Source organism: Gorilla gorilla, chromosome 5 (genome assembly GCF_029281585.2).
Source record: "Gorilla gorilla gorilla isolate KB3781 chromosome 5, NHGRI_mGorGor1-v2.1_pri, whole genome shotgun sequence".
NCBI lineage: Eukaryota > Metazoa > Chordata > Mammalia > Primates > Hominidae > Gorilla > Gorilla gorilla.
Genome location: NC_073229.2, coordinates 174,324,849 through 174,342,950, shown reverse-complemented (window position 1 = coordinate 174,342,950; position 18,102 = coordinate 174,324,849). Strand labels below are relative to the sequence as shown.

Genomic DNA, 18,102 nt, shown 5'->3' with positions numbered 1-18,102 from the left:
TTAAACAGAGTTAAAGAGACTCATCTGTCTGCCAAGAGACCCACCTGTCTGCAGAAGAAGGCTGAAATTGGAAAGTAGTGCAAGCCCAAGCTGGAAAGTTACAAAGGAGGGCTGTAGTGAGCTCAGACTTCATTCAGGGAAAGATCTGAGCCCCCTGAGAAGAGTCATTTTTACAGTGGCCTCTCTGAGCAGCACGTATACAGCAAGGTGGGAGAATCTGGGGAAGGGAGTCCAGGAGAGGGTGCCAAAGGCTCCATATGAGTGGAAAAGGCTGGGCCTGGGCACTCACCATAGGGATGGAAAAAAAAAGGGTAAGGATAAGAGACCAGATTAGGTGGTGCCAAGTGTGGGAGAAAATGAGAGGAGCTGAAAACGAACTCCACTCATGCAATGTGGTTTCCTAGAAGACATGCTAGAAGAGACAGGGCATTCGTGGAAAAAATGGGGAGATCTCAATAAAGATTGTCATTAGCTACCTTGTACCATTGCTGATTTCTTAGTATCGAGAAACGCACAGGAAAATGTCAACATTGGAGGAAGCTGGGTGAAGGGTACAAGGGGAAAACTCTGTGCTTTCTTTGCAAATCTGTAAATTAAAATTATTTCAAAACACAAAAAAAACTCCAGGTCTATTTGGGTGGCTCATCACATCATCAATGAAGAGGGAGGCCAGGCAAGCAGCAGTTTGGAGGTGGATGGGGAGTTGACTGAGCAGCTTATAAGGCAGCATGGCTGATGGGAAGACCAAGGCCTTGCTCACACCTTGACTGTGAGAGCGACCTTGTAACCTACATCCAGCCACGTGAGGCCTCTGGATGCATCTGGCCTCCTGGGGAGGAGGAGTCATCTCCTGTTACTATCCTCATTCTTTGTCCCCAGTCGGTCTCCCCACGTCAGTTACAGCACCCCTCAAACCCCCTGCTTCCGGTTTCAGCAACTCTGCCCACCAGGAGAAGTGTCAGATGGCACTTCCAAAGAACTTCATTTTCAGGCCAAGAAGCTTCTATTCTGAGGCCCACGATAAACCAAGGCTTCATAAGAAAAGAAAGAATATGCCTAACATCAGCTCTCAATAGCTAAATGATGAATTGAGTAAGTCACACACCCAGTGATGCTCAGAGCTGGTGATCTGCACTCAGCTGTACCTCGCTCTCTATCTCTACCCGCCTCCCCACCTGCACCACAGGGCCTTGCACAGTAGGCCAGGAATGGTCTGGTGCATTAACACACACACACACAAACACAGCTTTACAAAAGAGCTTCACCTTGTCATAAAAGCACCAACGCTGGGGGTTACAGAGATCTTCTAAAAAGCTGTCTAGTCTCCCTGGCCTAGGGAAGGAATCTAATATTTCCCATCTAGAGTGACTTTAACCATTAGTTCTGAATGTCAATGCCATATAATGAATAAATAGAGAGATTATCTATAACCCGTCTAATGATGAATTACCCATCTGCAAAGGGTTCCCAGCTATAACCACTTTATAGATAGGTGATGAATACATAGCATAAATTCTTCAGCTAAGAAAGGGAGAGATTCTTGGCCAGGCGCAGTGGCTCACACCTGTAATCCCAGCACTTTGGGAGGCCAAGGCGGGCGGATCTCTTGAGGTCAGGAGATTGAGAACAGCCTGGCCAATGTGGCAAACCCCGTCTCTACTAAAAATACAAAAAAAAAGAGCAGGGCATGGTGGCGGGAACCTGTAATCCCAGCTACTCAGGAGGCTGAGGCAGGAGAATCGCTTGAACCTGGGAGGCAGAGGTTGCGGTGAGCCAAGACCGCACCACTGCACTCCAGCCTGGGTGAGAGCAAGACTCCGTCTCGAAAAAAAGAAAAAAGAAAAAAAGAAATGGAGAAATTCTGAATGCTGATAAACATTTGTTGATTTCACTTAATGACATGGTTCTGTGATCTTTAAATTCATCCCTACTTAGTTCATCCCTACTTAAATAAAATATGTCTTGTGCTAAATTATGAAATCAGAAATCAGGCTGTTTGCATGAGAATAAAATTAGAGAAGAACAAGAGAAAGAGACGAAATTCCAGTCCCAGTTTGCAGCCTGAAGAAAATCCCTTAACTTTCAAATGTGTGCGTCAATCACGGATTCTGTGTGGAGACGTGAGAAATCTGAGCAGCAGTGGCCCTGAAAGATCCTTTTACCACGCTATAGATGGAATCAGTGTGTCAGGCAGAAAGGTCAGGACAGAAGATCTCTCGGCTCTCTTTTAAATGTGAGCTTCTGGGATTCTCCTTATAACAGAGTTAGACTGTTGTTATGCTCAAACAAAATTACAGAGAATCCCTCAACTATAAGATATTAGGTATGTACAGTGGTGTGCTGAATGGAGCTGGCTTGTACCAGCTCACTAGAGACCACTGTTAAATTTTCAGGACTTTTATAAGCCAGCTGTCAAACACAATAACGAGAGAATGTTCAGGTCAGTTGAACTCCTCTGTAAACTACCATGGTGGATACATGTCATTACACATTTGTCCAAACCCATGGAATGTACAACACCTTGAGTGGACCCTCATGTAAACTATGCACTTTGGGTGATAATGGTGTGTCAACATAGGTTCATCAATTGTGACAAATGTACCGCTCCGATGGAGGGTCACGCCGGGGGAGTTGGTGGGGAGGCTGTGTTGGGGGACTGGGCAGAGAGTACATAGGAAAGGTACCTTCCTCTCAATTTTACTATGAATCTAAAACTGCTCTAAAAAACAGATTTAAAATTTTTTAAATGTATTTTGGAAAAAAAATGTTAAATAAAAGTTAATTTTATAGTCATAAAAAATAATAAGACCATATCACTTCCCTGCATAAAAGCTATCATACTTAGGAACAAAATTCAAATTCCTTACCATTAAAAAAAAAAAAGAGTCGTACTGTAACCTACAAGGCTCCGTCTGTTTCTTCTAACCTCATCACCTATCACTCTTCTCTCTCATTTCCCTAGAATGTAAAACCCACAAGGAAGGGAAGTGATTTTTGTCTCTGTGGTCTACTTCGATATCACGGGTGCTTAAAAGGTAACTAGCAGCCGGGCGCAGTGGCTCACGCCTGTAATTCCAACACTTTGGGAGGCCGAGACGGGTGGATCATGAGGTCAGGAGATCAAGACCATCTTGGCTAACATGTTGAAACCCCATCTCTACTAAAAATACAAAACAATTAGCCAGGCATGGTGGCGGTCGCCTGTAGTCCAGCTACTCAGGAGCCTGAGGCAGAAGAATGGCATGAACCTGGGAGGCAGAGCTTGCAGTGAGCCAAGATTGCACCACTGCACTCCAGCCTGGGCGACAGAGTGAGACTCCATCTCAAAAAAAGAAAAAAAAAAAGTAACTAGCACATGACAAAAGTGTAATGAGTATGTGTTGAATTCAGTTCTCATCACCCATATTTTCTTATTCCTTCTTGTGTGGCAGATTGTATTTTCCAAAACTGGCTTCAACAATATTTCCCATTCCACTTCCCTTCCTCACAAGGTGATCTCACTTGACTTTCCTCCCATCAGAAGGTAAAATCTATGTTCCTTTTCCTTGAAGCCTTGTTAGAACTGTGACTAGAACAGAAGCAATACTATGTGACCTCCAAGGCAAAGTCATTAAAAGCAATACAACTTCTTCCTGATCGTATTGAGATGTTTACTCCAGAGCCCAGTCCCCATACAGCAAGGAAACCGAAATAGCACACAGAAAAGCCTGTATGCTGAAGAGCTGACACAATGGCCCATGGCCCCAACAGTTTGCAAAGTAAGTCATGTTGAAAATACATACTCAGGCCCTAAGTTTGCCACATCAATTAATTCCCCATGAGGCAGAGATGAGTCACCCCCAACAAATGATGCACAAATCAGATTTGCAAGCAAAATAAATGATAGTCATTTCTTAAGCCACTAAGATGTGGGGGAGTTTGTTGCATGGTATTGGTAATTAGTAAACCTTGGTTCATTCTACTTTCAGCTTCTTCCCGCTTCGGCCTTTTCATGTTCGATTTCATCAGCCTAGAATTTTCTTCATTCACAATTCACTTGTCCTGTGCCTTCACCTTATGCAGGTCTCTGCTTTTGACACCTTCTCTTTTACTAAACCATTGGGTTTAGCAGCATCTAACAACGACAACCTTTTAACAGTAGTTTGGAGACTAAATACGATTTTTTTTCTGCCATATACAGAGAAGTCCAACATAGTTGGATATTGGCATTTGTTCGACAGTTCAAAGACGTCATATGTAAGTTCTTATTTTATTGTTTCTATTTTTAATGTTTTTTTTTCCTCTTCTACTTACATTTCAGGAAGTAAAGAAAAAGACAAGTTTCCCATGACAACAGAATCAGTGACCATTAAATTATTATTCAAAAACTCCATGCAGGGAATTCATTTCACTGGTCAAAATTTGTCATAGGATCACCTCTAACTATAATGGAAGGTTAGATATTTTTAAGGAGTGTATAATATCTTATTGATAATTTTATATTGAGGCTGGGCACGGTGGCTCACGCCTGTAATCCCAGCACTTTGGGAGGCCACGATGGGTGGATCGCCTGATCTCAGGAGTTCGAGACCACCCTGGGCAACATGGTGAAACCCCATTTCTACTAAAGTACAAAAAATTAGCTGGGTGTGGTGGCGCGTGCTGATAGTCCCAGCTACTTGGGAGGCTGAGGCAGGACAATCACTTGAGCCTGGGAGGCAGATGTCGCAGTGAGCCAAGATCGCACCACTGCACTCCAGCTTGGGCTACAGAGTGAGAATCTGTCTCAAATAATAATAATAATTTTATATCGATCATATGTTAAAATGATAATATTTTTGATACATTGAGTTAAATGTTACTAAATTTTTAAATTAAATTATATAATTGTATAAGGAGAGTAATTATATAATAAAGTTGTAAATACTCAAAACATGACTTTCTGATTATTTGGTGTTATCTGCCTGTTCTTATGCTCTTAAGGTTACTTCCATCTCCTGCATCTGTATGGAGGAAGTACTTGTCCCTGCTCCTCCCCAGGGACTTCACAATGGTCACCTGAAATCAACCATGGCGAGGACTTACACTAAGGAAACTGGGCTGCTGTGAATCAAGGGTTTTTTGTTTGTTTTGTTTTGTTTTTTTTGAGACGGGAGTCTCGCTCTGTCGCCCAGGCTGGCGTGTGGTGGCGCTATCTCGGCTCACTGCAAGCTCCGCCTCCCGGGTTCACGCCATTCTCCTGCCTCAGCCTCCCAAGTAGCTGGGACTACAGGCGCCCGCCACCACGCCCAGGTAATCTGTATTTTTAGTAGAGACGGGGTTTCACCATGTTAGCCAGGATGGTCTCGATCTCCTGACCTCGTGATCCGCCCGCCTCGGCCTCCCAAAGTGCTGGGATTACAGGCGTGAGCCACCGCGCCCAGCCGAATCAAGGGATTTTTTTCTCTCATGAGAGCCAGTTGTTAAACTTTCACCAGCAACTCACTGCATATATGTGAACCTCAAAGACAAAAAAAAAAAAAAAAAAAAAAAAGAGACGCTGTATTGTGTTAGGGAGAAGGAGTAGGGGAGGAAAGTAAAAGGGGAAGTGAAAACGGAAAGGGAGAGAGCAAGGTGGGAGGGGAGTGGGGGAGAGGAGAGTCGGGAGGGGAGGGGCCGCAGAAAGGGTGGGAGGAAAGCAAGGGGGAGAGGAAGAGGAAAGGAGAGAAGGAGAGAAAGGGGGAGGAGAGAAGGGGAGAAAGAGGGAAGGAGAGAAAGGGGAGGAGAGAAAGAGGGGAGGAGAGAAGGGAAGAAAGAGGGAAGAAGAAGGAGAGAAAGAGGGGAGGAGAGAAGGGGAGAAAGAGGGGAGGAGAGAAGGGGAGAAGGGAGACATGGAGAGAAAGGGGGAGTTATTTTATGTGTTTAGTATCCCAAGGAAAACAAGGGTTCTATATATGTAAATTATTTCAGATAACTAGTATTCAACTCTTTTTCTTCAAATCTCTCTAAGGGATTCCTCGTGTGCCTGCCTTTGGGGTCTGAATGGCTCAGGTCACTCCTGTGGCCAGGCGTCCTGCCACACTGCCTCTCGGGACACGCTCCAGGCTGCAACAGGCTCAGAGCTCTCTGCCTTATACAGTATATAAGACAGCTCTGGTCTTCCGAGCTTTTTATAGATGCTCTGTCTCCTCCCTTACTGTCAGGCTGTCAGCTGTCACTTCTAGATGTTCTCCCAGAACGTACACCTAGCAGCCTAGTTTGTTGCTTCTAAATCCAGTGAACTAAAAAAGCAGAAAACCAAACTTCTTAGAAATGTGGCTAAAGTAAGAGCACAGAAGCTCTACGTGGAAGTCCAAGGACCTCTGTAATAAATCAAGAACACACCCCAGCATACCCCAAAATATCGTATCTCTTTAGGGTCTCAAAGCTACTCTTTCTGCTTTTTTTTTTCCCCCGAGACGGAGTCTTGCTCTGTCACCCAGGCTGGAGTGCAGTGGCGCAATCTCGGCTCAGCTCAACCTCTGCCTCCTGGGTTCAAGCGATTCTCCTGCCTCAGCCTCCTGAGTAGCTGGGATTACAGGTGTGTGCCACCATGCCCAGCTAATTTTTTTGTATTTTTAGTAGAGATGGGGTTTGCCATGTTGGCCAGGCTGGTCTCAAACTCCTGACCTTAAGTGATCCGCCCGCCTCGGCCTCCCAAAGTGCTGGGATTACAGGCGTGAGCCACCGCGCCCGGCCTAATGTTTGTATTTTTAGTAGAGGTGAGGTTTCACCATGTTGACCAGGCTGTTTTTGAACTTCTGACCTCAAGGGATTCACCCGCCTTGGCCTCCCAAAGTGCTAGGATTACAGACGTGAGCCACCGCACCTGGCCTCTTTCTGCTTTCCTTTAGGTTCCTTCCCTCGGTTCCAAATGACTGGAGTTACAAAATTCCTGACTTCAAGGTTGGTGAGGTTTCACTAAATATATAAAATATTCACCTGAGACAAGCTGAAAATGAAATTGGACATGATATTAACTAAATAAGAACGAGAATCGCAGTCCCATCACGGAAGTAACATTCACAAGCACCAGCCGCCCTGTTCCCTTAGCAATCTGCTTCCTCCTCCTGAGGCGGGCCTGCTAGGAGGCTGCCTCTCCCAGTGGCCTCAAAAGGCTTCAGAGCAGCTCAAACTGCAGCCACCAGACATGGGCAGTGGTGGACAATAAGTGCTGGCGGAGGCAGCCCCATTTTCCAACAGCTACCGCCTGGAGCTGGCCCCAGTTTGGGGATCTGCTTGTCCCCTGCCCCTCTTTGTTCATATCCCCAGAGGAAAGGAGGAACAAAGAGACGCTGGGACATAACCCCAGACCCTGGTGTCACCAAGCAAGATGGTACCATGGGAGAAGCCTCTAGGGCTCTTTTGTTCCCCAGAGGGCAGTTACCAAGAAGAGCAGCATTTGGCTGGGCACGGTGGCTCAGGCCTGTAATCCCAGCACTTTGGGAGGCCGAGGCGGGCAGATCACGAGGTCAGGAGATCGAGACCATCCTGGCTAACACATTGAAACCCCATCTCTACTAAAAATACAAAAAATTAGCCAGGCGTGGTAGCGGGCGCCTGTAATCCCAGCTACTCAGGAGGCTGAGGCAGGAGAATGGCATGAATCCGGGAGGTGGAGCTTGCAGTGAGCCGACATAGCGCCACTGCACCCCAGCCTGGACAACAGAGCGAGACTCAGACTCCGTCTCAAAAAAAAAAAAAAAAAAAAAAAAAAGAAGAAGAGCGGTATGTGGCATGTGACACATGGTATATGGCACGTGGCCCACTCACAATGCGATCTGGTGTACTGGCACTGACTGGCACATCCAGAGTCCACACCAACCTCCTGAAAATGCATTCCTCTATTTTTCTAAACTTGGTCTTTGGTCTGGCACTAAATTTTGAAAATGAGAAAAGTACTTAACTTGTCGCTGAATTCACTGTGTGAAATACTGCACTTCACATTTATTTTCATCTCTTTTTCTTTGTAGGGTTTTGTTTGTTTTAAAATAGGCTGATAGCAACATAAAAGCTCTAATTCTTAGGCCTGTTGCCTGTTTATCTAGGCTGTCACACACAAAAATTTTAAATAACTATAACAGAACAATAAAGCTACCCTCAAAATAGAGGAAAATTCTCAAAATTACCCTCCTTGCACTGAGTGTTTAACTTGTAAAGAAAGAAACAACAAATGTTCTAAAATTAAAAATAGAAACTCTGGAAATAATCCTATTATTTTAGTTCTACTTTATGCCTGCCACATAGTAGGCCCATAAAAGATATTTATTGCATGACTGGCTGGATGGTTATATAGATTCATTACTGCCAACTGGACAACCTGAGGTCAACCAGCCTTCCCCAAGGACTTTAGCCAGCAGAACTGGTCCAGAAACATATTTGGGCCTAGAGAAGAAATGTAATTAACTAGGCAAGTCAAGTCTTCTCTAACACAAAATCTGAGTATCTTTTCTTGGACTGGGAGCCCAGATATTTTAAAACTCTTGCCTAAAGGCAAGTTCAGACCTGTCCACCAACCAGCTGATATTTATTGAATATTTACAGCACAGGGGCCACTGCCAGGAAATGAAGATGGAGTATAGTGAGCAAGACAGAAAGGCTCTACCTAATATTAGAACATACTCACTAGAATCTATATAGAGCCAAACATACAAGGTCTCCTGTCTTAGTCAGTTTGGGCTGCTTTAACAGACTACCACAGACTGGTGGTTTAAACAACAGAAATATATTTCTCACCATTCTGGAAGCTGGGAAGTTCAAGATCAAGGTACCACACAGATCCTATGTCCGGTGAGAGCCAGCTTCGTGGTTTGCAGATGGCTAACTTCTCAATGTGTCCTCCCATGATGGAGTGCAGAGAAAGAGAGCTCTCTTGTGTCTTTTATAAGGGCACTAATCCCATTCATGAGTGCTCCACCCTCAGGACATAATCACCTCCGAAAGGCTCCCCTCCCAATAGTATAATACTGGGGCTTAGGATTCCAACATATAAATTTTAGGGGGATATAAACATTCAATCTACGGTATCCCCTTATTTGTAACTACAGTGCAGTGAGGGAAGATGATCTTTAAATGAATGGTGCTGGGTCAACTGGGTGTTCCAAATTCAGGTCAGATGGGTCATGTGCCAATGTTGTAACAAGGTTCAAGGCTGGCACATTTCACACATGCGTGTGAACACCCAATCATCATGCTATGAACCACAAAAGGATCATGAATCGTAATCTCTACATTATACCACACACAAAAATGAATTTCAGATGGATTACAGATCTATATATAAAAGGTAAAATAATGAAGCATCAAAAAGGTAACACAGAAAAACATTTTCATGACCTTGTAGCAGACAAAGTTTTCTTAAATAGGTTGAAAATGTACCAAATATAAAGGAAAAAGCTGACAAATTGGAAAATATTAAGATTAAGAACTTCTGTGCCTCAAAAGTCACCATTCAGAGAGTGAAAAAGGCAGTTCACCAAGTGGGGCACATATTTCTGACAAAGGACTCATATCTAAACTGTAAGAGATCAATGTCCAGGATATATAAAAGACAACCCAAACCCAAAGTTGTTGTTTTTTCTCTTTGAAATGGGCAAAAGAATTGAGCAAGCACTTCACAAAGAGGATATCCAAAGGCCAGTAAACATATGAAAAGGGGCTGGACTTGACTAGCCATCAGGTAAATGTAAATTCGAATCATAATGCAACACCACTATATTACATAACAGACGGCTAAATGAAAAAGTCAGAAAATAACAAGTGTAGGTAAGGATGGGAAAGAATCAGAACTTTCATATAGTGCAGTGGGCATGTAGATTGGTGCAATTACTTAAGAAATCATCTGACAGTACCTAGCAATGCTGAATATACACGTACTCTATAAGCCAGCAATTTTGCCACTCTGTATATAAGCCAACAGAAATGCAGACATAGGTTCACCAAAAGACATATGCAATAATATTCTCGGAAGCTCAATTCAGAATAGTTCAAAACTGAAAGCCTCCCAAATGTCCATCAAAAGTAGAATCAATAAAAAAACAACTGTGGTGTATTCACACATGGAGTACCATGTGGCAACTGAAATGATCAAACCTCAAATGACATGCAACAATGTGGGTGTATCTCACACACCTAATGTTGAACAACAACAACAACAAAAAAAACAGACATAAAAGCTTTTAAGAAGGTAAAATTAATCAGATGACCTTGGAGGGAGGGCAGGGGGCTGATAATGGGATGAGCACACACGAGGGACCCCTGCAGTGCTGGCACTATTCCATTTCCTGATCTGGAAGGTGGGTGGGTTCAATTTGACAAAATTCATCAACTGTGCACTTACACTTGGGTTTTGTGTACTTTGTATGTTATACTACAATAAAAAGTTTGTTGTTGTTGTTGTTGTTGTTGTTTTTAAGACAGAGTCTTGCTCTGTCGCCCAGGCTGGAGTGCAGTGGTGCGATCTCCGCTCACTGCAATCTCCGCCTCCCAGGTTCACGCCATTCTCCTGCCTCAGCCTCCCGAGTAGCTGGGACTACAGGCGCCCACCACCATGCCCAGCTAATTTTTTGTACTTTTAGTAGAAACGGGGTTTCACCATGTTAGCCAGGATGGTCTCGATCTCCTGACCTCGTGATCCGCCTGCCTCGGCCTCCCAAAGTGCTGGGATTACAGGCATGAGCCACCGTGCCCGGCCTACAATAAAAAGTTTTTAAGAAAATACTCTCATTCATGTCTTTACCTCACAGTACTTTCTGTTCCTAGTCCCTTGGCCATGCCAAGATTCATCCTGCCGGAGGGTGTTTGCATTAACTGAGCCCAGTATGTCCCCCCAGGGCTTTGCACACCACTGGTGCCATCTCTCATCATGCAGGCCCAGATACAAATGCAATGAACTTCCTCAAAGAAGCCCTTCCTGGCCCCACTAACCTGGCCACAGTCTCTCACTCATTATCCTATTAGCTTTATTTTTTTCCTAGCACTACTCGTGAGCTGAAGCCATTCTGATTTATTCATTTGCGTTTGTTTTTAAGAGCACAGGGACTCTTTCGCTGTTGTATCCTAAGCACCTGTGTCCCTAGCACCTAAAAGTGCATGTGGCATTTTGACCTCACTAATTTCAAATTTATATCCAAACAAAAGTCCACCCACACGTGTTTATACCAGGCTTTCTCATAATCATCAAAAACTGAAGCAACCAAGATGTCCTTCAAGAGCCAAGTGGATAAACTGTGGTACATTAATACAATGGCATCTTATTCAGCCATAAAAAGAATTGAGCTATCAAGTCACAAAAAAACACGGATGAATCTTAAATGTATATTGTGTAGTGAAAGAAGTTAGTCTGAAAATGCTGTATACTGTATGATTTCAATTATATGACATACTGGAAAAGGCAAAACGATAGCAATAGGAAAGAGATCAGTGGTTCAGGAAGAAATGGCAGAGGTTGGCCTGGCACGGTGGCTCACGCCTATAATCCCAGCACTTTGGGAGGCCCAGGTGGGCAGATCACCTGAGGTCAGGAGTTCAAGATCAGGCTGGCCAACATGGCGAAACCCCGTCTCTACTAAAAATACAAAAATTAGCTGGATGTTGAGGCGCACGCCTGTAGTCCCAGCTGCTCGGGAGGCTGAGGCAGAAGAATCACTTGAACCCAGGAGGCAGAGGTTGCAGTGAGCTCAGATCACACCACTGCACCCAGCCTGGGTGACAAACCAAGACTCCGTCTCAAAAAAAAAAAAAAAGAAAAAAGAAAAGAAAAGAAACGGAGGGGGGTCAATGGGTAAAGCACAGGAGATATTTTAGGGGGTGCAACTGTTCTGTGTGATACTGCAAGGGTGGATACATGACACTCTGCATTTGTTAAAGTCCATAGGACTGACTACACAAAGAATGAATCTTAGTGTACAATGTAAGCAAATTTAAAAAGGCATTTAGGAGATTGGGGGATCCCAGGATGGAATGCAGAATGTGACAAAACAATCTATCTATGTTACAAATGTATGCAACAACCTCACTGAAGGGGATAGGGGAAAAGGGTACTGACCTAAGTAACTAGAAATAAGTAGAGTCTGTTAAAATCAAATGTAAAAGGAGTGCATGTAAGCACCATCTTCTAGTTGATACAGTTGTTTCCCATAGGGATTGAGTTAACAATTCTGATATTGCTGTACATGTATACTACAACTGAACAATTAAGGGAATGGATACGGATGGTGGGAACCACAGGTTTGTCTCTGTTGGAGTAGGAGTTTAAAGACAGGCAAAGAAAGGGGGCTAGCGCGACCCATGTAGTAATGGATTAGAATCGAAGACATCAAATGAGCTTGATATAGATGCTGATGGTTACAAATGGAAATATTTGTAGATATGTATACGCCAATTAGAATACACACATATATTTTCTTGCTGTCATGTGAGAGATCTTAGAAACAATGACATTTCAGTAGCAACAAGTACACTTGTCATCCCTTATCTTGGTTTCTTTTCTTTTCTTTTTTCATTGTCTTTTTTTTTTAGACAGTCTTGCTCTGTCACCCAGGCTGGAGTGCAATGGCATGATCTCGGCTCACTGCAACCTCTGCTTCCTGGGTTCAAGGGATTCTCCTGTCTCAGCCTCCCGAGTAGCTGGGATTACAGGAGCATGCCACCATGTCCAGCTAATTTTTGTATTTTTAGTAGACACGGGGTTTCGCCATGTTGGCCAGGCTGATCTCGAACTCCTGACCTCAGGTGATCTGCCCTCCTTGGCATCCCAAAGTGCTGGGATTACAGGCATGAGCCACCGCACCCGGCCATATCTTGGTTTCTAATACCATTCTCTAATAAAAGGAATCAGAGTTCCTTGGAGAAATGGCTGACTCTGAATCTGGGGCAGGAAACATACAAGATGAGCCTAGAGTATTTTGTAGTGCTAGAAAGTAAAGAAGTATTAAATACATACACACACACGATCATGGGGGTATGTCAAAGAACACAGGAACCAATCGAAACAGCTCCCAATAGCCAAAGCTGGAATAATATGGGCCACGAAATAAAGTAATAATTGAATTATAATCCAAGACAAACAATAAATATATGTGAACCATACTGACATAAATAAAGCAGACTAACTAAATAAATGAGGAAGAAGAGACAAATCTCCCATGCAAAAGAATTCCATATAAATTATGTAGCTACACAATGAGGCAGAACCTAACTTCCCATTACTTAAGAATGAGCTACTGGGCGCGGTGGCTCACGCCTGTAATCCCAGCACTTTGGGAGGCTGAGGCGGGTGGATCATGAGGTCAGGAGATCGAGACCATCCTCGCTAACACGGTGAAACCCCATCTCTACTAAAAATACAAAAAAAAAAAAATTAGCTGGGTGTGGTGGCGGGCACCTGTAGTCCCAGTTACTCGGGAGGCTGAGGCAGGAGAATGGCATGAACCCAGGAGGCAGAGCTTGCAGTGAGCCCAGATCACACCACTGCACTCCAGCCTGGGTGACAGAGCAAGACTCCGTCTCAAAAAAAAAAAAAGAAAAAAAAGAAAAGAATGAGCTATACATAGTGATTTCTTCCAAAGAATACAGTGTGGAAAGGGAGGGAGTAGCTGTACAGTGGAGAAGCCTGACAGACACTATCTCAGCCAGGTGCTCAAGGTGAATATCAACAGTAATAAGCCATGTTGACAGGATGTACCTTCACAGAATGTGATAAAAGTGTTTCTTTACCTTTTGGGTCTTCCTCCCTCAAACCCATAAACGCAGTCTAAACATGAGAAAAACATCCGACAAATGCCATGTGAGGGACATTCTACAAAATACCTAAAAACTACTCCACAATACTGTCAAGGTCATCAAAAACAAAGGAAGGCTAAGAAACTGGCCTAGCCAAGGGAGTCTAAGGAGACATGCCAGGTAAATGCAGTGTGGTTTCCCGGATGAGATCCTGGAACAAAAAAAGGACTCTAGGCAAAAACTAAAGAATCCGAACAAAGTACGGACTTTAGAGAATAATAATGTATCAATATTGGTTCATTCATTGTGACAAATGTATAATTCTAACATATGTTGCTAACCGGTAAATCCTGTTGCAGAGGATATGGCAACAGTGTTCTGTCTTCGCAATTTTTCTGTAAATCTAAAACCATCTAAAACATAAAGCTTATTTGTTTAAAAAAAAAAAAAAAGAATGCCTGGCAGAGACAGACGAAGGGACTAGTGGGTGGATATTGGAAGGAGGGACAGAAGGACAGCACATTGGCTGATAGAAGGATGGACAGATTCCGGGATGGCTGATGGATGGATAATTGATAGAGTGGCTTAGAAAGCCGAGAACACACAAGATAAAAACTGGAATGGGCACTTGGAATTTAGCAACATGGAGGTCATGAACCTTCTGGGTGGAAAAGAAGGACAAGCCACACAGCAGTGGCTAAGAGGGGCACAGAAGTTGACAAAATGCGATCAAAGGATATAGACAATCTCTCTGTCAAATGTGGCTGAAGAGAGGAAGAGAAAGAGAGAAAGGCTTTTGTGTGTATTTGTGTTCTAATACTTTACTGAGATATAATTTACATATCCTAAACTGCACAGATCTTCAGTATACGGTCCATGACTCTTGAAACAAAGGAATGGCTGATGATACCGGAGAAGTCAGCCCCTGAGCAGGTAGAAAGGGCTGGGCTCCGGAAGGAAGTTGAAGAGTGATCCAATCTTCCTTTTACCTTTCCTTCCGTCCTGTGGGTGGTGGTACCATCCTCATCCTCAGAGACTGTCTTTCCTGCCCCCCAAAAATGAAGACACCAAAGGAGTCTTCCAAAGTGTTACGTGTTCTATCCAAAGTGCCACGTGTTCTATCCAAAGTGTTATGGCTGCTTCCTCTGAAAATATAAAGAATCTAATATGAAGAAATCTACTGGCTTTTTTTTCCTTATTTATAATTTTTTAAAAATTTAAAGCCCATCTTCCTCAAAAAGAAGATGGAAAAAACACCAATTGAGCTATTCCAAACATTGTAAAGCCCTGTGGCAGGAGAGGGCTTGTGCCCCTTTCTTACCCATGACAATAAAACAGTGGGATACTCATGCCCACCCCTTCTAAAAAACAACTTTGAAGTTATTCTCTTATAGGAGAAATACATGTGCATTGCACAAAACAGATAAACAAAATAAATTACCCATAATGATACTAAAAAGCACTACTGATAGTTATCATGTATCATACAAACCTCTTTTCTAGGTACATATAAAAGATATCCTGTGAAAAAAGAGTTTTACCTAGAATACATGTTATCTACTATCACTTAACTCAAATGTGATAGAGCTCCCATCGCAGAAAGGTAATTCTCTTGAAGCAACCCAACAAGGTTTTCCATTCTGGAGTGTTGATTAGATTCTGAAGTGTTGATTAGATTATTCTATAGTCATAAAACCTGGTGTGTGACCAAATTTGCAATCAAGGTAGAAACTCCACCAAAATTATTCCATAATAAAAAAAAATCTCATAAGCCTCTACCCCCCATTGGGTCAAAGAACAACCTTTAATTTGAATACATAGATTAACAAGGCAGAATTAGCTATAGCAAAAGCATAGTAGATGTTGCTAATAATACTTTCATAAATATTCTGAGCTTTTGTGGGGATGGTTTTTCATATTTATTAATCCCCAAAATTTCTCTGAAAGGATTAGATCATTTAAAAGTGGAAATTAAAGTTAGCCAAGGATGATGACTGAAATCACTCTTAATAAAGGTAGGTAGTGGGCAGCCTGCTCATCCTTCTAGACAGACCAAGCCAGCTCCCCCACCCCAGGAAGATGGGAGGGTCTATCTTAGAAGGTAATGTCTCTGCTATGGTTTGAGTGTCCCCATCAAAATGCACGTTGGAACCTTAATTCCCAGTGCAGCAATGTTGGGAGGTAGAAACTTTAAGAGGTGGAACTTAATGGGAAGAGCTTGGGTCACAGAGACTCCGCCCTCTGGGCTTAGGTGTCTTGGTGCAGTTCTCACTACTCACTACAGTGAGTGAGTTCTTGCTCTTGTGAGACTGGATTCATTCTGGAGGTGACAGATTAGTTCCCTCCAGGGCAGGGTCTGTTTTGACCCTTCACCTGTGTCCACTTCCCCTTTGACCTTCCATCATGTTATGACATGGCATGAGATTCTCCCTAGAAGCCCAGAAGCCAACGGATGCAGTGCCATGCTTCTGGGACTCCCCAGCCTCCAGAATCATGAGCCAAATAAGGCTCTTTCTTGATAAATCAGCCAGTCTCAGGTATTCTGCTACAGCAACACAAAATGGACTAAGACATCCTCTCAATCAGGGCATAAAGGATGTGAAAAGAACCTGTGAGTATAACCAGTAGGCATCTCTGAAATGAGATAATGAGACAAACTGTTTCCCACCACCAGTAAGAAGCCATACTTAGGAACTTTTCTGTTTGTTTTGATTTTGTAAAGTGGGGCTAGAGTTAGGAAGACATTCACAAGCATGGATTCCTAGAGCAGAAGGCTGAGGTCCACACCCACTCCACCCCTCCTGTGTAGACCACACTCTCTCACATCCTCGGAGTTGTGGTTGTAACAGCTGACATGAGAATTTCATTTTACTAAATATTGTATACATTATCTGTATCTCATTCTTTGCCTTCCTTCAGAGTTTATAGTAAGGTGTCAGTAGTTAACTAAGTAAACTAATTCCTCATTTTGTTCTTCTTCAGAGTGATGAGTTAACTCAACCTTGGGATCATTCACCATTGAATGCAGCCCGTCACCTCTTTGAACCCCCAAAAGGGTTCTTAATCTAAGTCTAACATGGGATGTTCCCAAGGTTTAAGGCATGACTGGCAGCTAAATGCTTTGGAGTCTCTGGCTAGTTCAGATGACAACCTTTCCATTTACCTAAGTACAGACAAGTTTTCATTATCTAAGTATCTCTCCATGTAAACTGCTTCTGGTATAAGATTAGTAAATGCTGAACCATCTCGCACGATGAAGAAATGGAATATCTTAACATAACAAAAGGCACTTGTCTAACAGAGATAGTACGTGTTGTTTTTTAGTTTTAATATTTCTAGGGTGCTTTCATTATAGCAAGCATAATCATGTTTTAACACCAAATCAATTACTCATTTTCTTTTGACTTGTCAGAGAGCTGCCACACCCCAACACAAACATGAGAACAACCAGTTGACTAATTTGAATTGTTATGTAGAGTATTAGCTCATAAGAACCAAACAGAAAAGCTATCTCTGCCAATCTGAAAACTCAACACCTCACCTACCTGGCTTGAAACAGATTTAATTCCATTAACATTAGCAGAAATGAATGAAATGGCTTTACCAATGTGTGCACTATTGACATACAAATATAAGAGAAAAATATTAACAGATGATTGGGCAGTAGCTAAGGACTTGAGTGAAAACATCATTTAGCATAGGCAAACCAAGTAATTAATAGTTTTTTACATTGTATTTAGAAAAAGCATTACTTTACTTCTACCATGTCAATGATAATATCTGCTGCTTTCAAACATGTAAGATAAAATATATACTCTGTATCCCTTGCCTTATTTAAAATGAGTTTCTAACTTTTAACCTCAAAAGAGATTGAGCGTGGAGTCAATTCAATCTAAATAGATAGACCAAGAGTGCAAGGACTCCATGACCAACGGCTCATGCAAACCTGGCAAAGAAAGAAAGAAGTAGCTCACTCACTGGGGTGTCTACTTCAGAGATAATGGATTTGAATTTTTCTTTTTCTTTCTTTCTTTCTTTTTTTTTTTTTTTTTTTTGAGACAGAGTCTTACTCTATCACCCAGGCTGGAGTGCAATGGTGCGATCTCGGCTCACTACGGTCTCTGCCTCCCAGGTTCAAGCGATTCTCTTGCCTCAGCCTCCTGAGTAGCTGGGATTACAGGTGCCTACCATCACACCTGGCTAATTTTTGTATTTTAAATAGAGACGGGGTCTTACCGTGTTGTTCAGGCTGGTCTCAAACTCCTGACCTCAAGTGATCCACCCGCCTCAGCCTCCCAAAGTGCTGGGATTACAGGTGTGAGCCACCGTGCCCAGCCAGGATTTGCATTTTTCTTAAGAAATGGCTGACTCCTGTAAATGGTT

At 43.0% G+C, this 18,102-nt stretch overlaps 1 protein-coding gene and 1 non-coding gene across 2 annotated transcripts in view; both read right to left on the bottom strand.

Annotated features, from left to right (window-relative positions):
- PPP1R14C (protein phosphatase 1 regulatory inhibitor subunit 14C) overlaps positions 1–18,102 on the bottom strand; it is a 105,758-nt gene that overhangs the window by 75,357 nt on the left and 12,299 nt on the right. The gene's annotated exons all lie outside the window — the stretch shown is intronic.
- On the bottom strand, positions 9,107–9,209 carry LOC115935174 (small nucleolar RNA U13). Its single transcript, XR_004070874.1, has one exon. It is a non-coding gene; the product is annotated as a small nucleolar RNA U13 (small nucleolar RNA).